Genomic DNA, 24310 nt, shown 5'->3' with positions numbered 1-24310 from the left:
GTTTAAAAAAGGGCTGAGCCAGTCGTCATTCCCACCATAAGTGGAAGAATGTGCTAGTGAAACCTTCTGAACCTGAGCTTTTGATTTTTGGAAGATTTCTGATTACAGTTTCAATTTCTTTGATATTGATAGGTCAATTCAGGTATTCCAGATCTTCTTAGTTCAACTATGGGAGATGATAGGAATTCAGGAATTTATCCATTTCATCTAGGTTCTCTTGTTTCATGGCATACAGACTTTCAAAGTAGTCTCTGATGATCTTTTGAATTTCTTTGCTGAAACTCCTTTTCTTGAACTTTGTTCCTCCTCTTGGAGGGTGGGTCCAGCCTTCTCTGGTCTAGGCCAGTTGAGGATTAACAGATTAAAGGAAGGAATTGAGGGTTCTCCTGTAATTTCCTTCAGGCCCTTTCTGTAGGGAGGGGTCCAGTCTCCTAAGGGTCAGCTGCTAGAGAAGATCTTATCAGGTCTTGCTTTCTGTATCCACAAGGTGGTACAGACTAGGACCAGTGAATTTGACTTCCCAGAAATTTCATTGCCACAATGGGAGTGTGTATGTGGGGGAGCCCTTCCCTAACCTCCCTGCCTATATCATGGTTAGACCTTGAGTAGGGGCCCCAGGGCGGTCTCCAGGACATGTCCACAAGTGGAGGAGGCTTGTCTGACTCAGCCTAACTCCAGATGAAGGAGTGTGCAAGCAAGAGGAGCCAGTACAGGGCAGCACCCCCAGGGCCTGGGTCACCTGCACATGGGCACACCGGCACGCAGGGTTAGCGAGGGTGTGAGGGTGATTCTTGGGCAACTGACTATGGATGTTCTCAGGTGCTACTCGAACAGCTCCCACACACACCTAGAGGAAGTCAGGGCAGCCCCGTGTGGACACAGACCTCAAACCCTCATGCCACTGTCCCCACTCTGTCCCTCACTCGCAGACCCCCTGACTAACCACAAGGCCACTCAGTGAGGACTCAAATAGTGCCCAACTTTCCTGACCCTGCTGCTGGCCTGGCCAGTCTGGTATTTACCAGACCTGCTGAAGGGGTGTCTCTGTCCCTGCACAACTGCCTTTGGACCTAGGGAGACTTGACTTCTCTCTGGCAAAATCAAGTCACTTGGTAATTTTTACTTTTTTTAATATATATACGGAGTGGCTGACAATACCTAGCTCTGTGCTTTGGGATCACTCCTGTAGGGATCACTTGTGGTATCAAACACTTGAATGGGGTGGGCCAGACCAGGCAAGACTGTAGCCCACTGCATTCTCTCTGGGCCCCTTGTCTTCATTTCTAAGACAAAAAGATGGGGCTGCATAGTCCCAATTTTATTCAACCATGGTCCAGTTCTCTGACACAGCCCAATGTCCCACCTCTATCTCACACCCTAGACGAAGAAAGAGCAGGTGACATGGAAGTGCAGGAATGTTGTTTTATTGAGGGAGGCAAGTAAAGCGGGGGCTGTGGTCCCAACTGTAAGGCTAATCCGGTGGGCTCAGACTTCGATTCCCACTGGGTTGGCAGCACCTTCGTAGAGGGAGATGCCAACCAGGGATGCTGGTCAAGACTGGGGAACCGGTCTGCAAGGAGACTCAGTGGTTAGGGCATGGCCGATTCTGGCTTCATCCAGGCACCCATGGAGGAGCCCCATAACTCCACCACACCCTCAGACCCCACCCCAGGACCCTCACCAGCCAGGGGCAGCACCTCGCTCATCCCCAAGCTCTGTCTTCAGACTCCGACCTGGACTCCGAGTTGAATTTGATCTGCCCAGACAAAACAAGCAACAGCAAACCTCAGTCTCCACCAAATAGTACCCAGAACATCAGTGGATGACATTCTTCATGCTCTGCCTGACAGGGATGCCACAAATGTGCTGCCACCTGTCCAGCCTAGATTATCTGTCTGTAAAGTCGGACCAGAGGGTGCCCCTTCAAAGGGGAGGTTGAGAGAATCTAATGAGATGATTGTCCAACAACTGAGCCAGTGGCTCTTTTCTACCAGGTATGGGATCCTCACTGACCCCACTGCTCTAGTTCCTGCTGCCTGGCACCCCACCATGCCAGGAGATCCTGGAACCCAAAGCACCGCAGTTTCTGGAGAAGTCCAGCTCCTGCTCAGAAAGAAAACAAGCATGAGCTTGGAAGCATCACTTCCTCCTGAGAGGCCCTTCTGCTGCTTCTAATCCATGTCTCAGCAAGGAGAAGCCCCTTCATGCAGGAGCAAAATGGGCAAGGTCATAGGCCATGCAGGTGCTTGACTGAACACTTAGGGTTAGGATCTCCATCCAGTCCACCTGCTGTCATGGATCAGTCCTCCCAGTCACCTCAGCAATAAGGGATGACAGAAGGGAGGTCTTCAGGCCCCCAGAGCCTCCTCAATCCCTTAGTTTCTCAGGGCAGAAGGTCCTTCTTCCTGTCCGGGGACCCCACACTACAAGGGCACAGAGAGCAGCTTCCCAGGCTGCGGCAGCACTTACCTAAGATGTTCTTGACGATGACACCAACATTGGAGTCGATCACCAGGTGAAGCAAGGGGCACACCTGAGGGGTGGGGAGAGGAGGGCAGGTGAGTGTCCACTGGGATCACATGGAGACGCCCCTTCCATGGTTCCTCAGGGCCTTTGATCCTTAGGACTCAAAAGCAGTGGGAGCCTAGACACCACCAATCTGAGAACACAGGCTCCTTGGACCCACAAACCCTGTACAGCAGAACCCAGGGAGCTTGAAAGTATAATTCCCACTTCCTAAAAAATTTATTTCTATCCTCCATAGTAAAGTAAAGCTTCCTTAAAAAATTTGAGGGCACCAGAGTACTTTTAAGCAATTGATGTTGTGTTAACTGAAGAAAATATTAACTATAAAAGACAAAATAGGAATATCATGACTGAGATCGACGCTTGAGCTTGGCTTCTTAGGAAGTTGGCTAAAGGTCAGGCCGCCTCCAGGCTGAGCCAAAGTGACTGGGTTCCCACTGACAGTCTGCAGAGGGAAAGTGGCCAGAAAGGGGGCCACCCTATCAATGCCATGTCTGTGTCTGGGCCTCAGGAAGGGGGACTCACGGCTTTCTCGATCACAAGGGACACAATCTTCTGCTTGAGGGCGAGCACAGAGTCCACCAGGCGGTTGAGTGCAGGGGCCTTGCTGGAAGAGATGGGAGAGGGGGTGAGCTACCAGCAGCTACAACTCTGCTGAGTATATCAGAAGATATAAGGGCACAGAGACCCCTTGAAAAGACACAGGCTCTTGCCAGAGGATCATCTTAGAGCCCCACATCTAAGGGGAAATGGGCTAGCTCAGCCAGTTCCTAGAGACTCCTATCGTAACCCATCCCTCCAGATACTGCTCATTTCTGGCACTTCCACACGTGTCAGTGCCCAGCTCAACGGAGGCCCCAGAGATGAACCAAGCATTGGCAGCTCCAAACTGGTACCAAAACACTCAGCACATCTTGCTGAGATGGACTCCTCCCCATCTTCAGATTTCTGCTCATTGTCTCCACCACCCACTGATCCCATGAGAAGACTGATGCAACAGGACCCTCACTGAACTGCATGCCCAAGACTCCTCACAGTCTGACCTGTCCCTGGAGGTCTATTTTTCGAATGGACTAGGTGCTCATCCGGAGCCTTTCTCCGGATCTTTAGCTCCAGGAGTGTGGGGGACGAGTCTGTTGCTGCCAATAATTTCTCCTGCGCCAGAGCCAGTTCTCAGGTAGCAAGGGCACTGGACATTTAGGCTAAAGAATGAGTGAAATTGATGTACAATGAAATCTAAAATGACACCCTGTGACATGGATAAGGCATGGGGAATGACCCTATGCAACATGCCAGTCTGAACACATGTCTTGTGAGAAAGAAAAGGCACTGGAGCAAGTCAAAAGTTTTTGAGCAAGAAATAGGGGCCAGGGGGTGGAACACGACCAGGCAGAGCTAAAAATTCAGAGCCTAAGACTCCAAAATGCAAAGGAGGGCAGGGAGGATTTGGAGAACGGAATAGGATGGCACTGCACAGTTGTACATGGGTCCCTAAAAGACAGAAGGACTCCCCAGAACTTTCTCCACTCCCCAGAGGGTCCAGGCCTCCGCACATACGGATCACCCAGTATTTCTAGGATGTCGGCAGTGAGATTTCTTGGTAGGTAGGTTGGAGCAGCCTGTGTCCTCACCTTTTGGAGCAGGGCAGAACCCGAGCTTTGGAGCAGAGGGTCCAGAGTGAGGCCTTGCATCCTGCAAAGTCAGTTCAAGCCTCCATTCCCAGACCTTTTCTCCTCCACTGACTATTGTTGTCCCAACCATGCTTCTTAAAACAGACCCCTCAGGATGTACATCTTACAGATGACAAGGACCAATAATTTCATACATGCTTTCAAGATTTCCTTTTGGGATTTTTCCAGTGGGTGGAGGACAATTTGAGAATGCTCTGAAAAAAGAGCTTTGGAGAAACATCTTGTTCTCCTCTTCCCTTATATCAACTAGAGGAGAGGGTAATTCAATTTATTGCCATTACTTTTATTTCTGCTGTGATGAAAGAGATAATGCATGACGCCAATCGTCCCTCAAATATGACAGTCCTGAATGTGTGTGAGCACATAGTGCTTGAGCTTCAAAAATATATGACACAGGACTTGGGGAACCTCAAGTGCCGACACGGCTTTCTGGGTAGGAATCTGGGGTTCAATCCCAATATGACAAGGTCACCTGACCACTTCTGGGAGCAACTCGAGGAATGGGGAACAGGGAGAAGTCTCCAGGACCACCACATGTGGCCCCCAATACAAAACTATGACGTGAACACCAGGAGTGCTGGAAGGTGAAATCTACCCAATCTGCCTTCAGGGATCAATAGCCTATTCTGAACCATGGGGAGAAAAAGACAGAAGCCAGAAAAGACATGTTGAAATGGTTATTGAGAACATAGCGTGAAACCCTATGTAGTCTCATCTGGGGAGTTGAGCAGTCTATATTACCATCAAAGGCAGTTCTAGGGGATGACTGAGGCTCAGTGTGGCCAAGTTTATGACAAAGTCCCACATTAGAGCTACAGCTGTTTCTGCAAACAAGGTCTGTCTGACCCCAGAGTCTAATTCATTTTCTCCACATGGCACAACTTTCCAGATACACAAGTGAGGCTGACATTTGGGTGCTCAGTTCCTCAGATGCCCGACTCTCTGATGAATGGGCCTTACCCGTCGAACAGGACGAGCTTGAAGCTGGCGGGGTCACTCCTGCATTTTCCTTTGACCAATGTGGGGAATTCAGACTCGGGATCTTCCACTGTGACGGTAGTCAGGAGGTCCAGGGACACCCCCAAGTTAACCAGTTTTCCAACTACAGGCCTGCAAAAAAGTGTTTTAGGCAAACATTAGCTAGAGATTATAGCAACACTATGGAGAAAATGTATTATTATTATCATTATAATTTTAATCCCTATCTTTAAATGATCAAGCCCTATGGTACTGCACTGGAAAACGATCACTAGGTCTCTTGGCTAAAGAATGAAGGTTAGATATTATGTTTATTATTGATAAAGATAGGATGACAAAAAAAGATAGTATGACTCCTGTTCTTTTTCCGAACTCTCTTAAAGAACATTAAGAGAGTTAACATTAAGAACATAAAAGTTACATTTTTCACATAGGCTATTCATGTGTGTTCTACCAGCCTGTACACAAGTGCCTACATGGATTTGCACACCCTCTACTCTTTACAGGGAGTCTCAGGAGACAAATGAATTCCAGAGGCAACCGCCAGAGTAACACTTGCTCATGTTATCTCAATTCTTCATACTTTATTTACAACACAGGATTTCTTTTAAGAAGACTTGGCTATGGTCTGAGATGCTGAGAACATTTTAGTGGTAAGGGAATATGGTTAGAAAAGTAACCGGTGATCATGAGGCTGAGGATCAGTGCTTGTAAGCAGCATGTGAGGATTCAGTTGGCTCCCATTAGCAGGACACAATCCCTCTCCCAGACCCCAAAATGGAAACGCAAACTCACAGGGCCACGTTGACATTGGCTCTGATTGGGAACCTCAGGTCCATGCTGTTGTCGTGAGGATTCACTTCAAGCTTCACATCAAGGATATGGACTCCAGTGAGTTGTGCTCTGTACAAATCCCACCATTGATGGGCGTGGAGAAGGTCAAGAGGGTGAGAGCAGGCTTTGCATGCAGGAGGCCCCAGTTTACTCCCCAGCGCTGCATGGTCCACCAAGCACTGCCAGGTGTGACCTCGGAGCACCCAACAGTGAACTCTGAGGACCAGTGGCTGGTAGCCCCCATCCAAACCAAAAAAACTGTATGTTGGAGTGAGCTCTACCCTGAGCTTGGTCTCCTCTCTCAGGGGTTTGGGAGAGAATACATCTTTCTCCTCAGCTCTATCTGGAGAAGGAACGACTGAGTCCTTGGGGAAGGAACTCAAGCACCAGCAAACTGGTGTTGATGGCAGTGAAGAGACACTTCACACGGTGGTAAAATGACACAACCATGAGGCTCTGGCACTACACCCCACCTCTGATATACTCTGGTCTCTGGGGCATCTGTCTTACACTCTGATTTCAGCATGGGGAGACCACTTTAATCTACTGCACAGTCTTTGACTTCCCTCACTTCCCGACATCATGGGGTCCCATACCACTCACCCCACAGCTCCGACACTAGAGACGACATTGCCCAAAAAGCTCTTGGTTCCCTGGACAGTACTTGTGATTCCTTTCCAAACACTGGATTCCTGAAGTTTGTTCAACTCAGCCTGCAGTGTCTGAGTAAGAGCTGGAGAAAACAATCTGCATTTAGTATTACAGACGAACCACGTGGGAAGCAGCAAACTGGTGTCTGCTCTGGATGAGACTGTGGGCTCATGTGCTGTGCTTGAATCCTCTGAGCAACTCATTGGGGTAAGGGTTGCTCTACTTTCAGAAGAGTAAGCAAAGCAACAAGGTTAAGCGTGGGACTAGACTCACATGCCTGCAGCCATTACTGGTTCCATGCAAAGATAGAGACCTTTACTCATCTGTAAAACTGGAGCATCTGAGCAGATGATTGTATAGCATCCTCGAAGGAGAGACTCGGTCTCTAGTGCTCTCAATGAGCTATTTTCCCTAGTTGGAAACACGAGGTCAAGTGCACAAGATAATAAAATCTCTCATGCAAAATTGACACTCAAAGTGAATCATATTGCTCGTGTTCATGGCAAACAAAGCTTATTAATTCAGTGACAGTTTTATTAATGAATTAATTCTTAGAGAGGCAGGAAAATAGAGCACAGCACTATGAGGTCTACACAGAAAAGCAGTATTCGGATGAATGACACGGCAGAAGAAAAGTATACAGGAGAACGCCTCTGGATGTGGAACAGCCATTGAAGTGAGAAACTAGACAATCACCAAACAAAGAACAGCATAAAAAATGTTTTACAATGGAAGGTTTGCTCTGTGGACCCAATCTTGACTATTCAATGTACAGAATCATGATGTGAAAGGAGAACACAGATTCAGAACTATTGTATCTGGTCTCTTTAGATGACCCAGGTTTTTCTATATCTGAGCTCAGTTTCCCTGCTGGTGAAATTTGATAATAAATCCTTTATAGATCTTTGAAAATCCATAGTCTTACCTAAGGTTTGCAGGGCAAATATGTGTTAAAAATTCTACTACAAATGATATTTCTTCGTAGGATGATAATGTTCCCAGAAAATGACATTCAAATTACTTTAATAAATCAAAACAGGGCCAAAGAGATAGTTCAGGTAGGTTGCATACAAACATGTTTCTGGTGCTGGAAAGATCCTCAGACTTTCATATAGGTCCATGAACACTGCCAGAATTAATCCCTGAGCACTGTTAAGTGTGTCCCCCACCATCACTTCCCCAAGGAAGTAATAACTTAAAGGGGTGTTGGAATAAATATTAACTCAGCAGAGTTAGGGGTTGGAAAACTAGGGCTCTTAGGCTAGTGGGCAAGGTTTCAAGCCGGGGTCCTGGCTTTTATCTCTTCTCCCATATGGAGCCCAACATCTCTTGAAGCAACAACCCTCAGGCAAAAGTCAGGGAGTAGGGCTGAGCACTGCAGGGTGTAACTGCACCCACCAAAGGAAAAATGGCAGGGGAAGCTTTCAAACTTCCTCTGTCTGTGAGTTAAAATACACATCAAAGTGAAAATCAAACTGCAACATAAGAATATGTGAAGAATACAATGATTTCATGCGGGGCAAAAAACTAGTAAAAAGACCGGACAGAGCATTTGCTTTGCTACAGGAGTTTGGGGTTTGAGGTCAGGCCTCACATGGACCCTTGAGCACCTCCAGGAGTGACCCCCTGCAGCTGATCTGGGAAAAACCTCTAAGCACCGCTGAGAATTACTGGAAAATAGTAATAACACTTCATTAAAATCATACAAGTAGATAATGAATTTTTTTTGGTTTTGTTTGTTTGGTTTTTTTTCAGTTTAAGTCACACCCACCGATGCACAGGGAGTATTTTTGGCGATGCACTCAGGGATTACCCCTGGGGACTATATGGGATGCTGGGAATCGAACTTGGGTTGACCACATGCAAGACAAACGCCCTACCCCTGTGTTATTAATCCAGTCTCTAAATGTCTTTTTTAAATATACATATATGTATATATATATATATATAGTGAGTTCTGTCATTGCTAGAGGAAGACAAAGTGAAGTGAGTTACAATCTTTCATTGATGAGATTGTAGAACATTTAAATTGCCATAGTGGTATTGTCAAGGAAATAATATATAATGGTACTGTCCGAGACTCTGGCAAAAATATTGACATTGTTAACTATTTATCAGCATCTACTAGAATTAAAATTGTGTGTTCCTTGATTCACGGTGCTAGGACAAGAGGAAGGAGCTATCTTGCCTTGCGTGCCAATGCCTCCATTGCAGACCTGGTTTGAATCCCAGCTGCCACACCTGGTCTCTGAGTCTTGCCAAGATCACTCCTGAGTATGCAGCCAGGAGTAGCCTCTAAGCCCCTGGCTTTGACCCAAAAGCCACACATACAAATATGTTTAAAGTTGTTTTTTTTTTGAACCTTAAAAGTCTAAGAATTTATAAAATTTTAAAAATTCATTTGATGCCTTTAAATGACTTAAAAACTGGCAGTTAGCCAAACCTGAGGGGTTTACTCACATCCAAGTCCGTCCTGAACTTGTCCAAGATTCACATTTTCCAGCAGGCCACTCTGCTCTGGAGGAAGAAAAGTATAGCATTATGGATATATGTTACTCATTGCTTATTTCAGAGAAATAAGTGAACGAAGCAAGAATTCAAACTACCCAAAAAACCAACTTTGTAGAACCCCCTGGAGAAGTCTACAGCAATGCAAGGTTAGAGTTGAGGAGACTAGAACATAGGAGCCAGCCGTGAAGGGTTAACTTACGTTCAAAGGCACTACCATGTCCTCCCTGCTCATAGGTCTGATGTCCTCCCTGAACATAGGTCTGACGTCCTTCCTGAACATAGGTCTGATGCTGAGTTCTCACAGCTTGAGACTGGCAGGTTCTGGCCAGCAAGCCGCACAAGAGAACCAGTTTCCACATCATGTCCTGGAAAAAGGGATCTAGAGTAAGCATCTGTCACTCTTCCCTGGACATTGCTTCCGGAGGGCTGTGATGATCGCCTAGTTTACAGACACCCAGTCCAGGATTAGAAGCCAGGCTGCCCAGAGACACAGAGCCTGAGACTGAAGCTGTTACTTGGAGCCTGCACCTGATGCTGAGTCTGTCCAGGAAGGTCCGGGGCCCACTGGCTTCTGTGCCTGCAGCTTTCCTCTTTTTCACGTTTCCAGCCTGACCCTTACCAAGGGCTCTCTCCCTTCAGTGAGACACCAGGTGTTTTAAAAGTTCACTCCAGACCCCTCCCCACAGTCCAGGTGGGCAGGAACTCCACCCCCTCTTGCTGCCTTTGTTCTCCTAGAGAACCTTAATATTCAATTTGTGATGCCTTTAGGGGTGTCTGCCTTTCTCTCCAGGCTGGGAGTACCTAAGAGAGAACCCATGGTATCTCTCTGCTGAAATGCAGCGCCCCAGTACATCATGAGGTGCGCCCCATGCCCTTCATGCTCATGCCCATTGACACTTAAAGCTGATTATCACCTGATTTGCTATCTCCCAAATTTCAGTGAACCCAATAGCATCATCTCTCTGCATCTTGCCCACAAAGTATGTTGCCAACCAGCATATGAGGAGACATCAGGGATCAACTTACTGCTCACAGGTCAGAACGGGGATGCTAAGAAAGCCTTGCTCCACTGCACTGTCTCTGAGAGTCGCCTGGTGGAGGAGGCCCTTTTATGAGAGAAAGGCAATGGGAGGGTCCCCAGAGACTTAAGCCCTGGTTCCTGGATGACACAAGGACACTCCTAAGAAAATAATCCCAGGATGAGCAAAGATGTTTCCAAACTTAAGGTCACCCTGCATATTTGGGTGGAATTGATGGGCATTGAGAAGACTCTGCCAAAACTAAAGCCTGGTATCCTTGGAGTGTCCAGAACAATGACCTTTGGACAGGCTCTGGAACAAAACATTGGAGATTGTTTCCAATGGGAAGATCCATATCGATCATTCTGTCATCACTTGGAGTTGGGATGTAGGACATGGCAAGCAACCTGTGCAAAACCAGGCAGCTGGATAATAAGAAGGTAGGTCGTGACCTCCAGTGGGCGCTTATTGGCCACCAGGAAAGTCACTGACTCTCCATGGAGGCCCTGTGGCTCCCCACAGAATCTCTCCCATGGAACCAGGCTTAGTTTAGTTGTTTAGATAGTGGGAGCTCACTATGCCCCAAAGGTTTCCATCCTAATGGGTGAAGAAAGTGCCTCCTGAATGTGAGCAAACCTCATTGATCCCATCCATGCAGATGACAGTGACATACATGGTGAACAGGCCTGAGACTCACATGGATTGGGAGACAAGGAGACAAGGATCTGCCTCCCTGGTCACTCTCCAGCACTTCCCCCCATGTGCGGGCAAGAGTGGATTTTCTCCATTCAAGTCTCCCTCAAGACCCAGGGAGTCGGTCAACTGCTCAATCACATCTGTCCCAGCTCCCTGCCACCATCTCCTCCCCAGCCCCAATCTTCTTCCATCCCAGGAATATGTCATACGGGGATGCCAAGCTCTTCCAGCCTTTGGACTATTTCACACTCTCTCTCCTGCTCTCTCTGTCTGGACATGTCACTTCCTCACACTCTCCCTGACTGTCCACTGAAGGGACTGCTCACACCCTCTCCATTCACCTGGACTCCATGCTGGTTCTCTCACAGAAACCATCCCAATTTGTAAGTCTGCAACTTGTTCCACTCTTGGTTCTGAGTTTTCTCTTGTGGAACTTCCAAACCTTGACATATCTCAAAATGCTTAATGTTCCTTCTCTGACTTGTCATATAAAGTCAGACATCCGTTGAGAAAGCAATAGGTCCCTGTTCACAGAAATACATGGGATTGAACTCAGTGACTAATGACAATCTGTTGTTTGATTTGGATGGCTCTCAAATGGTTCTAGCTCCTTTGGTCTAGTGTTCATACACTATGATTTCTCTTCTGAAAAATAAGACCAATATATTTCTTCCTCTGATTTTCTTTCTCCCTGGGACGATCTGTCCCACAAGAAATGATTCCCTCAGACTTCCTAAGTCTTCCTTCTCTCCCTCTCCATCCTTCCCAGCACCTTCTCATGCCTCCTGGAGCAGGGCCATGCAGGGGGCTTCTTCTGAGCATGGACCACTGCAAGACACGGCCGACTTCTCTGACTGAACCAGCTTGCAGACCACAGGAACTCAAAGTCTGAGGGTGTTCCTGGAGATAGCACAAAGGCCAGTTGGTCAGTCCAGGACACTGTCCTCTCCTGTACCCAAAGACCCTGCTTTCTCAGGAGTCACAGTTTACTGACTTCTGCAGCCACAACCTGTGTGGGGTGAAGACTTCACTGCATACCTTCTACTAAAAGGTTTGGGGGGGCTCTAAATCCAAAGTCCTCTAGGTTCAATCTACCCATCTGGGGAAACTCTTGAATTGTAGTTCTAAGCATTTTAAGAAGTAACATTGGTTTGTCCTTACTCCTCCCGCAAAGAACTTAAGTTTGTTGACTGATATCCATGACAGTTCTCCAGAGGCACACCTAATCCATCAGGAACTCTTAATCCTCTGTGTGTATCTTTAACCTCTCCTTTCTGAGCTTCTTCCCCTATCTGTTAATCACAAATATCCCCAAATCCGACTCTGAAACCTGTAGGACAAATCTCCAAGGGCTCTGGATTTGTATATATAATTAAAAACTGCTTTTCTCCTTTATTTATGTCCTTTGCAAAGTTTACTTAGGCAATGCTTTTCTCTATACACATAAAAAGAAAGCTAAAGCTATGCTACTGTAACTTGGGATTTCTCTGACTCCAAGTAATATTTACTCCTGGCAATCCATCATATTTAGTTAACATAAGCCTCAGTTGCCCTTAATTCCTAGCACCCATGATGGGATCCTGGTGAGGGATTTGCATTTGGATAGACCCAGGGCAGTCGTGGCTACCTTGCATTGTAAAGGGACAGTTTAAGCACAATAAGATGTACAAGTTAAGAGTATGGTCGTGGTCGCACTCATTTGTGAAATATAAAGTAACAGAATGGGAGATGAACACCCAAGTATAGTAGAAGTAAGTACCAGAAGAATCCCTCCACGGCTTGGAAGCTGGCCTCACATGCTGGGGGGAAAGGCAGCTCAGATAGAGAAGGGAACACCAAGTAAAGGGTTTTTGGAGAGCCCGCTCGGTATAGGAGATGTGTGCCAAAGTAGACTATAGATAGAATATGATGACCATTCAATACTTGCATTGCAGATCATAACAACCTAAAAGAGAGAGAGTAAAAGGGAATGCCCCTGCCACCGAGGCAGGGAAGTGGGGGAGTGGGGGTATGGCAGGGATACTGTAATATTAGTGGTGGAATATGGGCTCTGGTGGAGGCATGGATCATTGTATGACTGAAATGTAAGCACAAAGTCTGTATATCTGTAACTGTACCTCACGGTGATTCATTAAAAAATAAAAAACTAAAAAAAATTTAAATTTATCTGAACAAAAAAAGGAGTATGGACATGGAACTAATTCTGTCATGACCCAAAGAGATGTAACTGAAATAGTACTCTTTGAAGTTAGGAAAGACTAAACTAATCTGAGGACTGTAGACCATGGCAGTCACCCGTGTGCTCTCTAGCTCTTTGAGGGATTCTCTGTTCTCTCACGGGGGTTGGGGGGGCCTCAGAGTGTGGGCAGCTGTGATCTCAAATAACAGGAACAGAGGCCATTCTGCTCTCCAGGATCAGTCTGGGCTGGCTTCAGAGCAGCCACTCCTGGCACCTTCTGGCAGTCGTCATCTTGGCCACTTGCTGCCCTCGCTCTGCTCTGGGATTGATCCTGCTCTGTCTCCCTCTCTTATTGCTCTTTTCTCTCTGTCTCTCTCTATATTTTGTCTCTGTCTCTCTATGTCTCTATATATCTCTGTATGTCTCCGTTTCTCTTTGTCACTGTCTTTCTGTCTGTTTGTATCCTTGTCTGTCTGTCCCCACTTTCCTCTCCCCCCTCTCTCTCATTCTGTCTCTCTCTGTGTCTCTCTCCCTCCTGCCCTCCATGGGCTCTGTGCTCATCTTAGTGTCCTGGAACAGCCGAGAGTAACTACCCCCTTGTCTGACTCTACACCTCTAGCCAGTTCACTCAGTGCTTCCACCTTCCTCTGGCTCGCTCATTTGCTAGGCCCCTACATTCTTGGGAACCTCTTTCATGAGACACAGGACAAAGCTAGCTTTGTACAAAGCATCTTTCCTACAGACTCTCAAGCACTCAGATATCCAAGTGACAGAGACTCACTGTTTCCTCTGAGTCCAGGCCATGGGATCATATTCTCATGGCCCAGCTGTTTTGTTCCAAACCAAGGACTCATTCCGTCTCTGGTTCCCAAACATGCCATCGGGTTGTAGCCTCTCCATCCAGGAGCCAAACTGCTCAGTGTGGGAGAAAATCAAATACATCTACTAAAAGCCATAGAGAGCCTCAGTGTCCTCATCTGCCAAATGGGGACAGGAGTAGTCTGCTGGGGCCGGGGCTAGGGCTCAGCACTCAGCAGTGGAGCACTTATCTTGCATGTTTGAGACCGGGGTATTATCCCCAGCACCACAAAATAGAAAAGACACAATAAATGATTTCCTTTTCTCCTCTACCCAGGAGCTGTCCAAATTCCACCCGCTGAGTCATTTCTCTCTCTTCACTTTATGAGACTGTCCCAGGCTCTCTGTAGATTACCCTCACCCCTACATTATAGAAATAACAAAAACAGAGAAGGAAAAAAATGGATGGGGAAAGTAAGAAGAGGGGGATGGGACATCCCGTGCAGGGCTAGTGGTGTTGGTGTGGAACATGGGTGTGTCTGGATCACAGAACCAACAGCAATGCAAGCATGAGACCCAAATGACAGCAAGCAACCAAATTTTAACATACGCCTGCCTAGGAATCAGCCTGGTTTTGGAGGGAAGCCAGGGATTATCCAGGGAGGGAAGTCAATCCTGCTGCTGGGTTTATCGCTGAACATTGTATGCCTGAAAATCTATTATGAACAACTTTGTAAATTATGATTCCTAACTATAATAATCTCTTTTAAACAACTTTTTTATTGAATCACTGTGAAATAGACCCTTTCAAAGCTGTTTATGATCGGATTTCAGTCACACAGTGTTCCAACAGCCATCCCTCCACCAGTGCACGTTTCCCAGCACCAGTGTTTCCAGATTCCCTCCCATCACCCACCACCTCCTGCCTACCTCCATAGCAGGCCCCTCTCATTCTCTCTCTCCCTCTCTTTCTCCCCTTTTGAGCATTGTGTTTTGCAACGTTGATACTGACAGTTTATCAAGAATATCCATGGACAGAGTTGTCCCACTGGAATGGAGCAGTGCCCCTGCAGCCAACCAGCACCCCGTTTCCTGAATTGGTTGCCAGGGGTGTGGCCTCTCCGTCAGGGGTGTGGCTTCACTGCGTGGCCTCCTGTGGGGCCGTAGTTATTTTCCCCCTTTCCCTGCTCTGTGGACTTAGGTCACAATCTGTATGTATAACCTATTTCTTTGAAGAACACCCTGGACATCTCAATCGCTATATGCCAATAGTCCATTGGCCTATTGTAATTTCACAAAAACTGTCAATGAACACAAGAAGCTGCAGAAGTCCTTTATAAAGAGAGCATAGCCTCCAGTCTTCACTAGTGGCTCAACATAAACCAGGAGGATCACCTGAGAGTAAGGAAGTATTCTAGAAGAGGATAAAGGCTACCAGCATCGACTTAGCTCATCCAGAATTCCCTCTTGCAGCAAGAAGGAATAGGGGTAGAGAACTGGAAGGTTCCACCAACTATAGTTCCATGTTGGGGATGGGCCTAGGCACCCCCTTGCCTCTGTCCCTGTAAATAGGGACTGGGTGAGGAAGGGTCCTAGGCACTCCCTACCTTAGTTTCTGTAAACAGAAATGAGTATGGAGAAACTTGGCGTGAGGGAGAGTCATCTCCTGAGAGCTGACCTTGACAGGCGGCCAAAGGGCCACCATGCTCTGGCGGCCAGCCTGGAAAGGGGGTCGAAGGGCCACCGTGCTCTGGCGACCTGCCTCGAGAGAAAAGTTGAAGGGCCACCATGCTCTGGCAGCTGAACTCGAGTGGAGGCTGAAGGGAGGATTGACTTGCGTCCACCTTGGGCATGCTCAAGGCCACATCTGCTTTCCCATGTTTCTCAAAGCTGAGATAAGGAACCAAAATTGTAAGAAGGAACCGAAAAATAAGTAATATTGGCAAGAATAAAGTTGCTTGCACAGCTTAATTAATAATGAATATGCCACCTATGCAACCTGCTGATCATTGCTAAAATAAGACTATATAAACCCGCTTGGATTTCAGTAAACTTGCTGTATGCCGTATATTGCATGCAGTCCTCCCTACCTCACTCAAATCTCATTCCTTCTCTCCGGCAGAGGTTCAAGTTGGCCGAGCGGGCCGCGGCAGTTCCATAACTAAATGAAGAAACAGCAAAAATCCCCACCAAGAGGAGGGGATGAAAAAAGATTCAGAAACCTCAAGAGGGGTTACTCACAAATACGATCTCTCAGATAAAATATTCAGAGAGGAAATGTTGAAGATGTTCAACGAAAACAAAGTAACCATGGAACACACGTACAATAAACTAAGGGAGGATATGAAAGAACGGTCCACCACGAGAATACAGGAAGAAATGAGAGCAAAAAATTTAAAGCTATAAATAGAAGTGACCCAAATAAAGGAATCAGTAGATGAAAGAAAAAACTCAGTAGATGCCCTCAACAGTAGAATGGCCACTTCCAAAGACAGAATCAGTGAGCTTGAAGACGGGCTGCAGAAAGCTTACAGGAAACAACAAATAATGGCAAAAGACCTCAAAATAGCTCTAGGGCAATTCAGAGTCCTGGGCAATTGTGGAGAGCCACCATGGGACCATGCTTTGTAGCGCTCTTTGTAATCAACACCTGTGTGCTTCGAAAACAACTCCTAATAAGGAAACAGGATGTCTTGCCACGCCCATAAGCTGTGACTAACCTATCAGATGCGGACACGTGGGCATAAGCAGGCAGCGAGAGGTATATAAGGGGGGAGGTCACCTAGCTAGTGGGTTCTCCCTCATGCGTCCCTTTTTCCGCCTTACTCTACGTCCCCGTTCCTGATTTCTTCTCTAACGCATGAGAAAGTTCCTAAATAAATCACAGCCAAAAGGATCTACGAGTTGCGCCCTTTGGACCCGGCTGCGGAGCGAGCATGATGGAAGAGCCCAAGGGAGCGCCCTTGGACTCCAGGCAGCCCACTGAACTAATTCCGGCATGGGACCAGAGACCCCACGGTGCGCTGAAACAGTGGGACCCGGGCATCCCCCAATTCTTTTAACCTGTCTCTCTCTCTCAACTCCTCCCTCCTGAGCACAGCGCAGGATCCGCGGTTTTCCTGAGCACAAAATGGAGCCGGCGATCCAGCTGAAACAGGACGCTTTCGCGCGCTTGCGGGAGACCCCAGGGGGCGGGGGCAGCGACCCCCGCCCACCGCAGATAGATATTTAAACCCACCTCCCCCACGTGTGCTTCCCTTTGGACCCGGCTGCGGAGCGAGCATGATGGAAGAGCCCAAGGGAGCGCCCTTGGACTCCAGGCAGCCCACTGAACTAATTCCGGCATGGGACCAGAGACCCCACGGTGCGCTGAAACAGTGGGACCCGGGCATCCCCCAATTCTTTTAACCTGTCTCTCTCTCTCAACTCCTCCCTCCTGAGCACAGCGCAGGACTTCTCCATCTTATGAGCACCATAAAAGGGTAAAAGTTTGTAGTGATGTTATTTCTGGTTGTACTTTCCCTGGACTTTATACAGAAACCCAAAACCGCGCGGCCGCGGCAGCAGCCGCGCGACCTAATGTCATCTTAGCATCAGCAATATGTAATGGTTCGCTTTTAATGGGTCGGACTTTTGTGGGAGATCCTAACAAGAATAGTAAGTCTGTTGCTGAAATATTGAAGGCAATCAAAACGGTAGCCATCTCTCTAGACTAAACTAAGCTATATCCCCAAGCCAGCTGAGAAGAAATTTTCTTCTTTCTCGGGGAGAAACGCGGTGTGTCGTCAACTACAGTGTGATGTCCATTAAGCAAACAGACCTGGTGGCGTGGGAATGGGATATAAGGGGAAAAATTATGTACATGGAACAGTGGGACGCTGGTGGAATCTCGAGCCGGAGCCGATACCAGCGCAAGACCTTCGGTTCCAGAAACTGCTTGCAGACACTCTACTAGTCTATCAACTAAGCCAGAGCCCCACGTCTGCTGATGACGGGAAATAACCATCCTTTTCGTTTTTTTTTTTTCCCTTGTCAGGCAGCGTGGCGATTACTAAACAGGCGTGAACTCGGTGGCGCGGGGCAAGGGGGAAAAAGAAAAGTTAGGTAACAAACAGCGGGACTTAATATCTCTATATTCTTAGTAGTGGAGAACTATCAAATGCCTCCTTGGCAATAGGACTGCTTTTCTTTTTTGGGGGAAACCCCAACAACGGTAGTGAGTTGTGTGTTGAAACATGGAATGTAATCGAGATAAGGCATAAACGAAGTGAAACTTATCAAGTACAAGGGTGGGAACTGGGGAGGTGGGAGGGGGCGGCAGGTATACTGGGGGGGTTGGTGATGGAAGATGGGCACTGGTGAAGGGAAGGGTGTTTGAGAATTGTATAACCGCCATAATCCTGAGAACTATGTAACCCTCCACATGGTGATTCAATAAAATTAAAAAAAAAAAAAAAAAGGATCTCCGAGTTGCGTGTTTCTTCGCTGGACGAAGCAGTGCGCGACAGCTGGTGGCCCGTACGGGGAACCCGACCTCCAGTACCCACCCGGTGGATTCAGAACTTGCTGCGATTTATTCAGGACTAAGGTTCACGAGAAATCGTGACGATGAGGTTCCTGTGGTAAGTCAGGACTAAGGTTCACGAAAAGTCGCGACGATGAGGTTCCTGTGGTAAGTCAGGACTAAGGTTCATGAGAAGTCATGATGATCAAGTTCCTGTGGTGAGTCAGGACAATGGATGTGTATGTTTCGTTTGTTGGTTGGATGTTTGTTTGTCTTTCCCTTTGTCTTTTCATTTTTGCTTTCTATGCTTACTTTAAGGATCAGAAGTGCGATAAGGCCGTACAATCAGGACAAGTAGTGTTAGAAGACACAAAGAAGGACAGAGGCAGCCGTCATGGCATTGTAGCCTCTGAGCTAGAGGAGGGTTCGGACGTGGAAAGCGAGGCCTCTGGGGGAACGCCGCTGATGGAGGGACGCGCCCCAAAAAAGAAAGGAAGGCCCCAAGAACCATCCATGACCCGTCCGTCTCTTTATCCCTCGCTACGTCAATTTCAGCAGGGACGGGCTAACGGGGACTCTGACCCCCCTATTGAAGAGGAAGCTGCGACATATGATAGTGACCGATACTTACCACTAAAGGGTTCTGAGGATGACCCGCCCCCTTATCTTAACAAAGCAGAAGGCGGACTTTCTTTTGCAAAACCCGGGCTCTGGGCAGAAGTTAGGCGAGAGCTACAGTTAACTTACCCAGTTTTTGAAGATAATAATCAACAGCGATATCATGAGCCCCTAGATTTTAAAATAATTAAGACCTTGGCAGAATCAGTAAAGACTTATGGAGCCAACGCCACATTTACTATAACTCAAATAGAAGGCTTATTCAGATATTGTATGACCCCAAATGATTGGCAACAGGTGGCTAGAGCGGTGTTGACGCCTGGACAATACTTGGACTGGCGCACCTTCTTAATGGAATTTGCAAATGAGCAAGCAGCAACCAATCTAGCCCAAGGAGGGGCACGAGCAGTCTGGGATAGGGACATGTTATTAGGACTTGGCAGATTTGCCAATCAGCAGACCGGGTACCCCCCAGAAGTTTATACGCAGGTGAACCAAATAGGATTGAAAGCGTGGAAAGCTCTACCCAACAGAGGGGAAGTCCGAGGCAACCTTACTAAAATAGTTCAAGGGCCCCTGGAACCGTTTTCCGAATTTGTTGCCCGTGTGGTCGAGGCTGCCGGAAAAATCTTTGGAGATTCGGACACTGCGATGCCTCTCATAAAGCAGTTGGTATTTGAACAATGCACTGCTGAGTGTCGCAAGGCTATCGCCCCCTATAAGAGTCTGGGACTGGAGTATTGGATGAAAATATGCCGAGAAATAGGGGGTCCCCTAACCGCCACAGGCTTAGCTGCGGCTGTCATGGATATTATCAAGGAAGTTACGGGACTCGCTGTAACCTGCTATACGTTGGAAGGACAGGGCACCTGAGGAGACAGTGTCCTGTCAATAACCAAGTTGTAGGATCTAGACCCAGACTTTGCCCTAAGTGTAAAAAGGGAAGACATTGGGCAAGTGAGTGTAGGTCAGTGAGAGATGTCCACGGCCATAGGATATCTCAAAGCAATATAAGAAGGGATTCAAAAAACGGCTTACGGGGCCCACGTCCCCAGGGCCCTCAAATATATGGGGCGGCGCAAGTTTCCGAGGAATGGCCATCTCTGCAACATCCCAGGGACTCCGGGGAGCCTCTAAGGCCTCCCCCGCTGTGACCCTACAAGCCGTCAATCCCATGGTCCTCACTCCGAGAATGGGAGTACTGATTTTAGAGTTAGGGAAACTAGCCCCTTTACCGAATGAAGTTATAGGATTGCTAATAGGCTCCCCTGAAGCAGTTTTAAAAGGCTTGTGTGTATATCCTGGTATAATTGATCCCAACCATTCTGAAAGTGTGAGAGCCCTGATTGAGTCTCCCCGTGGGATTACTGCTATCAGCCCAGGGGACCCTGTTGCCCAGGTTATTCTCCTTCCCGCCGTGGGTGGACAGACATGCAATGGTAAAAGGGCTTTAAATCAGGAACAAATTGAGGGAGCTTTTCTTGCATTAGGTATGCATACCAGACCCATGATGCAATTAATAGTAGAAGGAAAAAGGATCATGGGACTCCTTGACACTGGAGCAGACCGTAGCATAATAGCCACTAAGGATTGGCCTTCTGCCTGGCCCACACAGGCTTCTGCTCAGCAGTTGCAGGGTCTGGGGTACCTCAGTACCCCAGAAGTAAGCGCACGTCACCTCACCTGGAAGGATGACGAGGGACACCAGGATAGCTTCCAGCCCTTTATACTTAATTTGCCCTTTTCCCTTTGGGGACGAGATGTTCTGGCTAAGATGGGAGTTAGGCTTTGCACTTCTTCGCGCCCTATTGCTGTTTCTGCTGACCAAAATTTATTATAGGGGCCGCTGTGGAAATCATCCCCCTAACATGGTTAACAGAGGACCCGGTGTGGGTTCCACAGTGGCCTTTGTCCTCTGAAAAGTTAGATGCAGCTGAAGCCTTAGTTAATCAACAATTGTCAGCTGGACACTTACGTCCTTCTGTATCCCCTTGGAATACTCCTATTTTCGTAGTTAGAAAGAAATCCGGTAAATGGCGTTTGTTGCATGATCTTCGAGCTGTTAATGCTCAAATGCGCGTGATGGGGCCTGTACAACGTGGCCTGCCTTTATTAACCACTTTACCAAAAGATTGGCATGTAATTGCCATTGACATACAAGATTGCTTTTTCTCTATCCCGTTACATCCACAGGATATTCCCCGTTTTGCGTTTACATTACCCTCTAAGAACCATGAGCAACCAGATAAGCGATATGAGTGGGTAGTCCTCCCACAAGGGATGACAAATAGTCCCACTCTTTGCCAGCTATACGTAGGTTCCATCATAGCTCCTTTGCGAAAGTGTTTCCCGAAAGTACAATGTGTGCATTATATGGATGATATCCTGCTGGCAGCAAAATCCGAAAACGCTCTTAATAATGCCCTACTCAAATTAACCTCGCTCTTACAAAGTGCCAATTTAATTATTGCCCCTGAAAAAATTCAGAAAGGAACAGTTGTCCAATATCTAGGCGCTAAGATAACCCCCAAAGCAGTACATCCCCAAAAAATTACGCTTCGGCTTGACCACTTACACACGCTTAATGATTTCCAACGTTTGTTGGGAGACATTAATTGGATAAGGGGATACCTTAAATTACCTAACTATGACTTAAAACCTTTATTCAATATGCTTCAAGGTGATCCTTCTCTTTCTTCCCCACGGACTATCACACCCGAAGCTAGAGAAGCCCTTTGCAAAATTGAGCAAGCTCTTACTGCTGCTGGCAATACACGCGTGCAGCCTGAGTTTCCTATTTTACTTTGTGTGCTTTCAACTTATGGGCAACCTACTGCAGTCCTATGGCAGGAGGGACCCCTTCTGTGGATTCATCCTAGGGTCTCTCCGGCAAAAGCCGTGGAATTATACCCTGCAGCTGTAGCCCGTTTGGCTATGATTGGTATTCAGGACTGCTTGCAATACTTTGGAAAACTTCCAGATGCTCTTATTACCCCCTATAATTCCACTCAAATAGTTTCTTTGTGTAACTTACATGATGATTGGGCGATTCTCCGATTTTCTTTTCCCAATGTTATTGATAATCATTATCCCAAACATCCACTAATGACCTTCTTTAAAACCCATCCGGTAATTTTCCCCAAAGTCACCTCTTATGTACCCCTTCGGGATGTTCCGAACATTTATACTGATGGTTCAAGTACAGGCTGGGGGGCTTATATGATAGAGGGTCAAGATCCTATTCGTATGCAATTTCCAACTACGTCTCCTCAAGTTGTGGAACTCCGCATTGTCTTGACAGTGTTTGAGCATTGCCCCTTTGCTTTCAATTTGATCTCTGATTCACGATATGTTGTAAATGCTCTTTGCTCACTTGAGGTGGCAGGACCAATAAAGGCCTCCAGCTCGATAGCCTCTTTGTTATCTGCTTTACAGCAAATTCTTTGGACCCGTGAAAAACCATTTTTTGTCACACATATCCGCTCTCATACAGGCCTTCCGGGTCCCTTAGCAGAAGGCAATGCTTATGTTGATGCACTCACTAGACCATCTTGTTTTGTTATTCAGTCTCCTTTACAATTAGCAAAAAATTTTCATGACCGTTTCCATGTTTCTTCTCGGACCCTTCAACATAGATTTCAAATACCTCGAGCCGAAGCTCGGGCAATTGTTTTACATTGTCCACACTGTGTCCCTTTTCTTCCTGCCCCCTCCATGGGCATAAACCCTCGTGGTCTTGTGCCTTTACGCATTTGGCAAATGGATGTTACACATTTCTCGGAATTCGGCAGGCTCAAATATCTCCATGTATCTGTGGACACGTGCTCCGGTATCATTCATGCCACTCCCCTTTCTGGAGAGCGGTCCACAAATGTTATCTCTCATTGCCTTGACGCATGGGCAGCCTGGGGCATCCCAGCCCAACTGAAAACAGATAACGGTCCGGCATACACCTCTGCTAAATTCACCGCATTTTGTGCCCAGATGGGAGTCTCTTTATCTCATGGCCTCCCGTATAACCCACAAGGACAGGGCATCGTTGAGCGTGCCCATTCCACCCTTAAAGCATGCCTAATAAAACAAAAAGGGGGAGTTGGCCTGGGACAGCCCCCTCGAGAAAGAATCTCTATTGCACTTTTTACTCTAAATTTTTTGATCATTGATGATAAGGGCACCTCCTCTGCAGACAGGCATTCTTCAAAGATTCCTGTGTGCCAAGGATATGTTAAATGGAAAGATATCCTTTCTGGTGAATGGCACGGCCCGGACCCCGTGTTAACCTGGGCCAGGGGTTCTGTTTGTGTTTTTCTACAGGACAGGGCAGAACCAGTGTGGATTCCTGAACGTCTGACACGGAAGACCGCGCCTCCAGTAGATCAAGAGGTGGAAACTGGTGCTCCTGTTCAGCCTGGTTCCTGTGATGATACAAGCTGAAGAAGCAGCTTTTTGGGCCATTGCTACACCATGGCCTGCTTTAATCCCTTCCGTACCCACCTTAATAATAAGACCAGAGTAGAAGTCCCCTCTATTTTATCAAAGAGTGGGTGGAGTGGGAGTAGTACTATCCTTATTGCTTCTCACTGCTTTGGTTTTTGCCTGGTGTCTACTTAAAATGCAGCAAGTACAACTATTTACAAAGGCGTGATATTTGCAGGTATCCCGGCCCTGGAGGCGCAGCAATCCCCCAAGCTTTGGCTTGCAACTTTGAATCAATAATCTCGCTTAGAACAATCAGGTCTAGCTGGATGTAGCAAAGGTATTGTGCAGCTGAGAGCCCTTAACTGCAGGGGACCTCCTGTAGTTGAGGAGTTTGAAAGGGTGCATTATACCCACCTGACCCTTGGACCAACCTAAGACAGGGACCTACAAGCGAGAGGGCTCCCAATGACGGGTAAGGCCAAGGGGGCCGAGGTCGCTACGCAGACTTGCTGTTCTAAAACAAAAAAGGGGGAACTGTGGAGAGCCACCATGGGACCATGCTTTGTAGCGCTCTTTATAATCAACACCTGTGTGCTTCGAAAACAACTCCTAATAAGGAAACAGGATGTCTTGCCACGCCCATAAGCTGTGACTAACCTATCAGATGCGGACACGTGGGCATAAGCAGGCAGCGAGAGGTATATAAGGGGGGAGGTCACCTAGCTAGTGGGTTCTCCCTCATGCGTCCCTTTTTCCGCCTTACTCCACGTCCCCGTTCCTGATTTCTTCTTTAGCATGAGAAAGTTCCTAAATAAATCGCAGCCAAAAGGATCTCCGAGTTGCGTGTTTCTTCGCTGGACGAAGCAGCGCGCGACAGGCAATGACC

General features: G+C 47.3%; 1 long non-coding RNA gene across 1 annotated transcript; it reads right to left on the bottom strand.

Annotated features, from left to right (window-relative positions):
• Nucleotides 1-1446: 1446 nt before the first annotated feature.
• Nucleotides 1447-2533, bottom strand: LOC129404836 (uncharacterized). Its single transcript, XR_008630172.1, has 3 exons — nucleotides 2470-2533; nucleotides 1682-1756; nucleotides 1447-1570 (listed from the first exon to the last, which is right to left on the bottom strand). It is a non-coding gene; the product is annotated as an uncharacterized LOC129404836 (long non-coding RNA).
• Between the last annotated feature and the right edge of the window lie 21777 nt (nucleotides 2534-24310).

Source organism: Sorex araneus, chromosome 5, assembly GCF_027595985.1.
Source record: "Sorex araneus isolate mSorAra2 chromosome 5, mSorAra2.pri, whole genome shotgun sequence".
NCBI classification, from domain to species: Eukaryota; Metazoa; Chordata; class Mammalia; order Eulipotyphla; family Soricidae; genus Sorex; species Sorex araneus.
The sequence above is the reverse complement of the archived record's forward strand: the minus strand, read 5'-3'. Positions and strand labels throughout refer to the sequence as shown.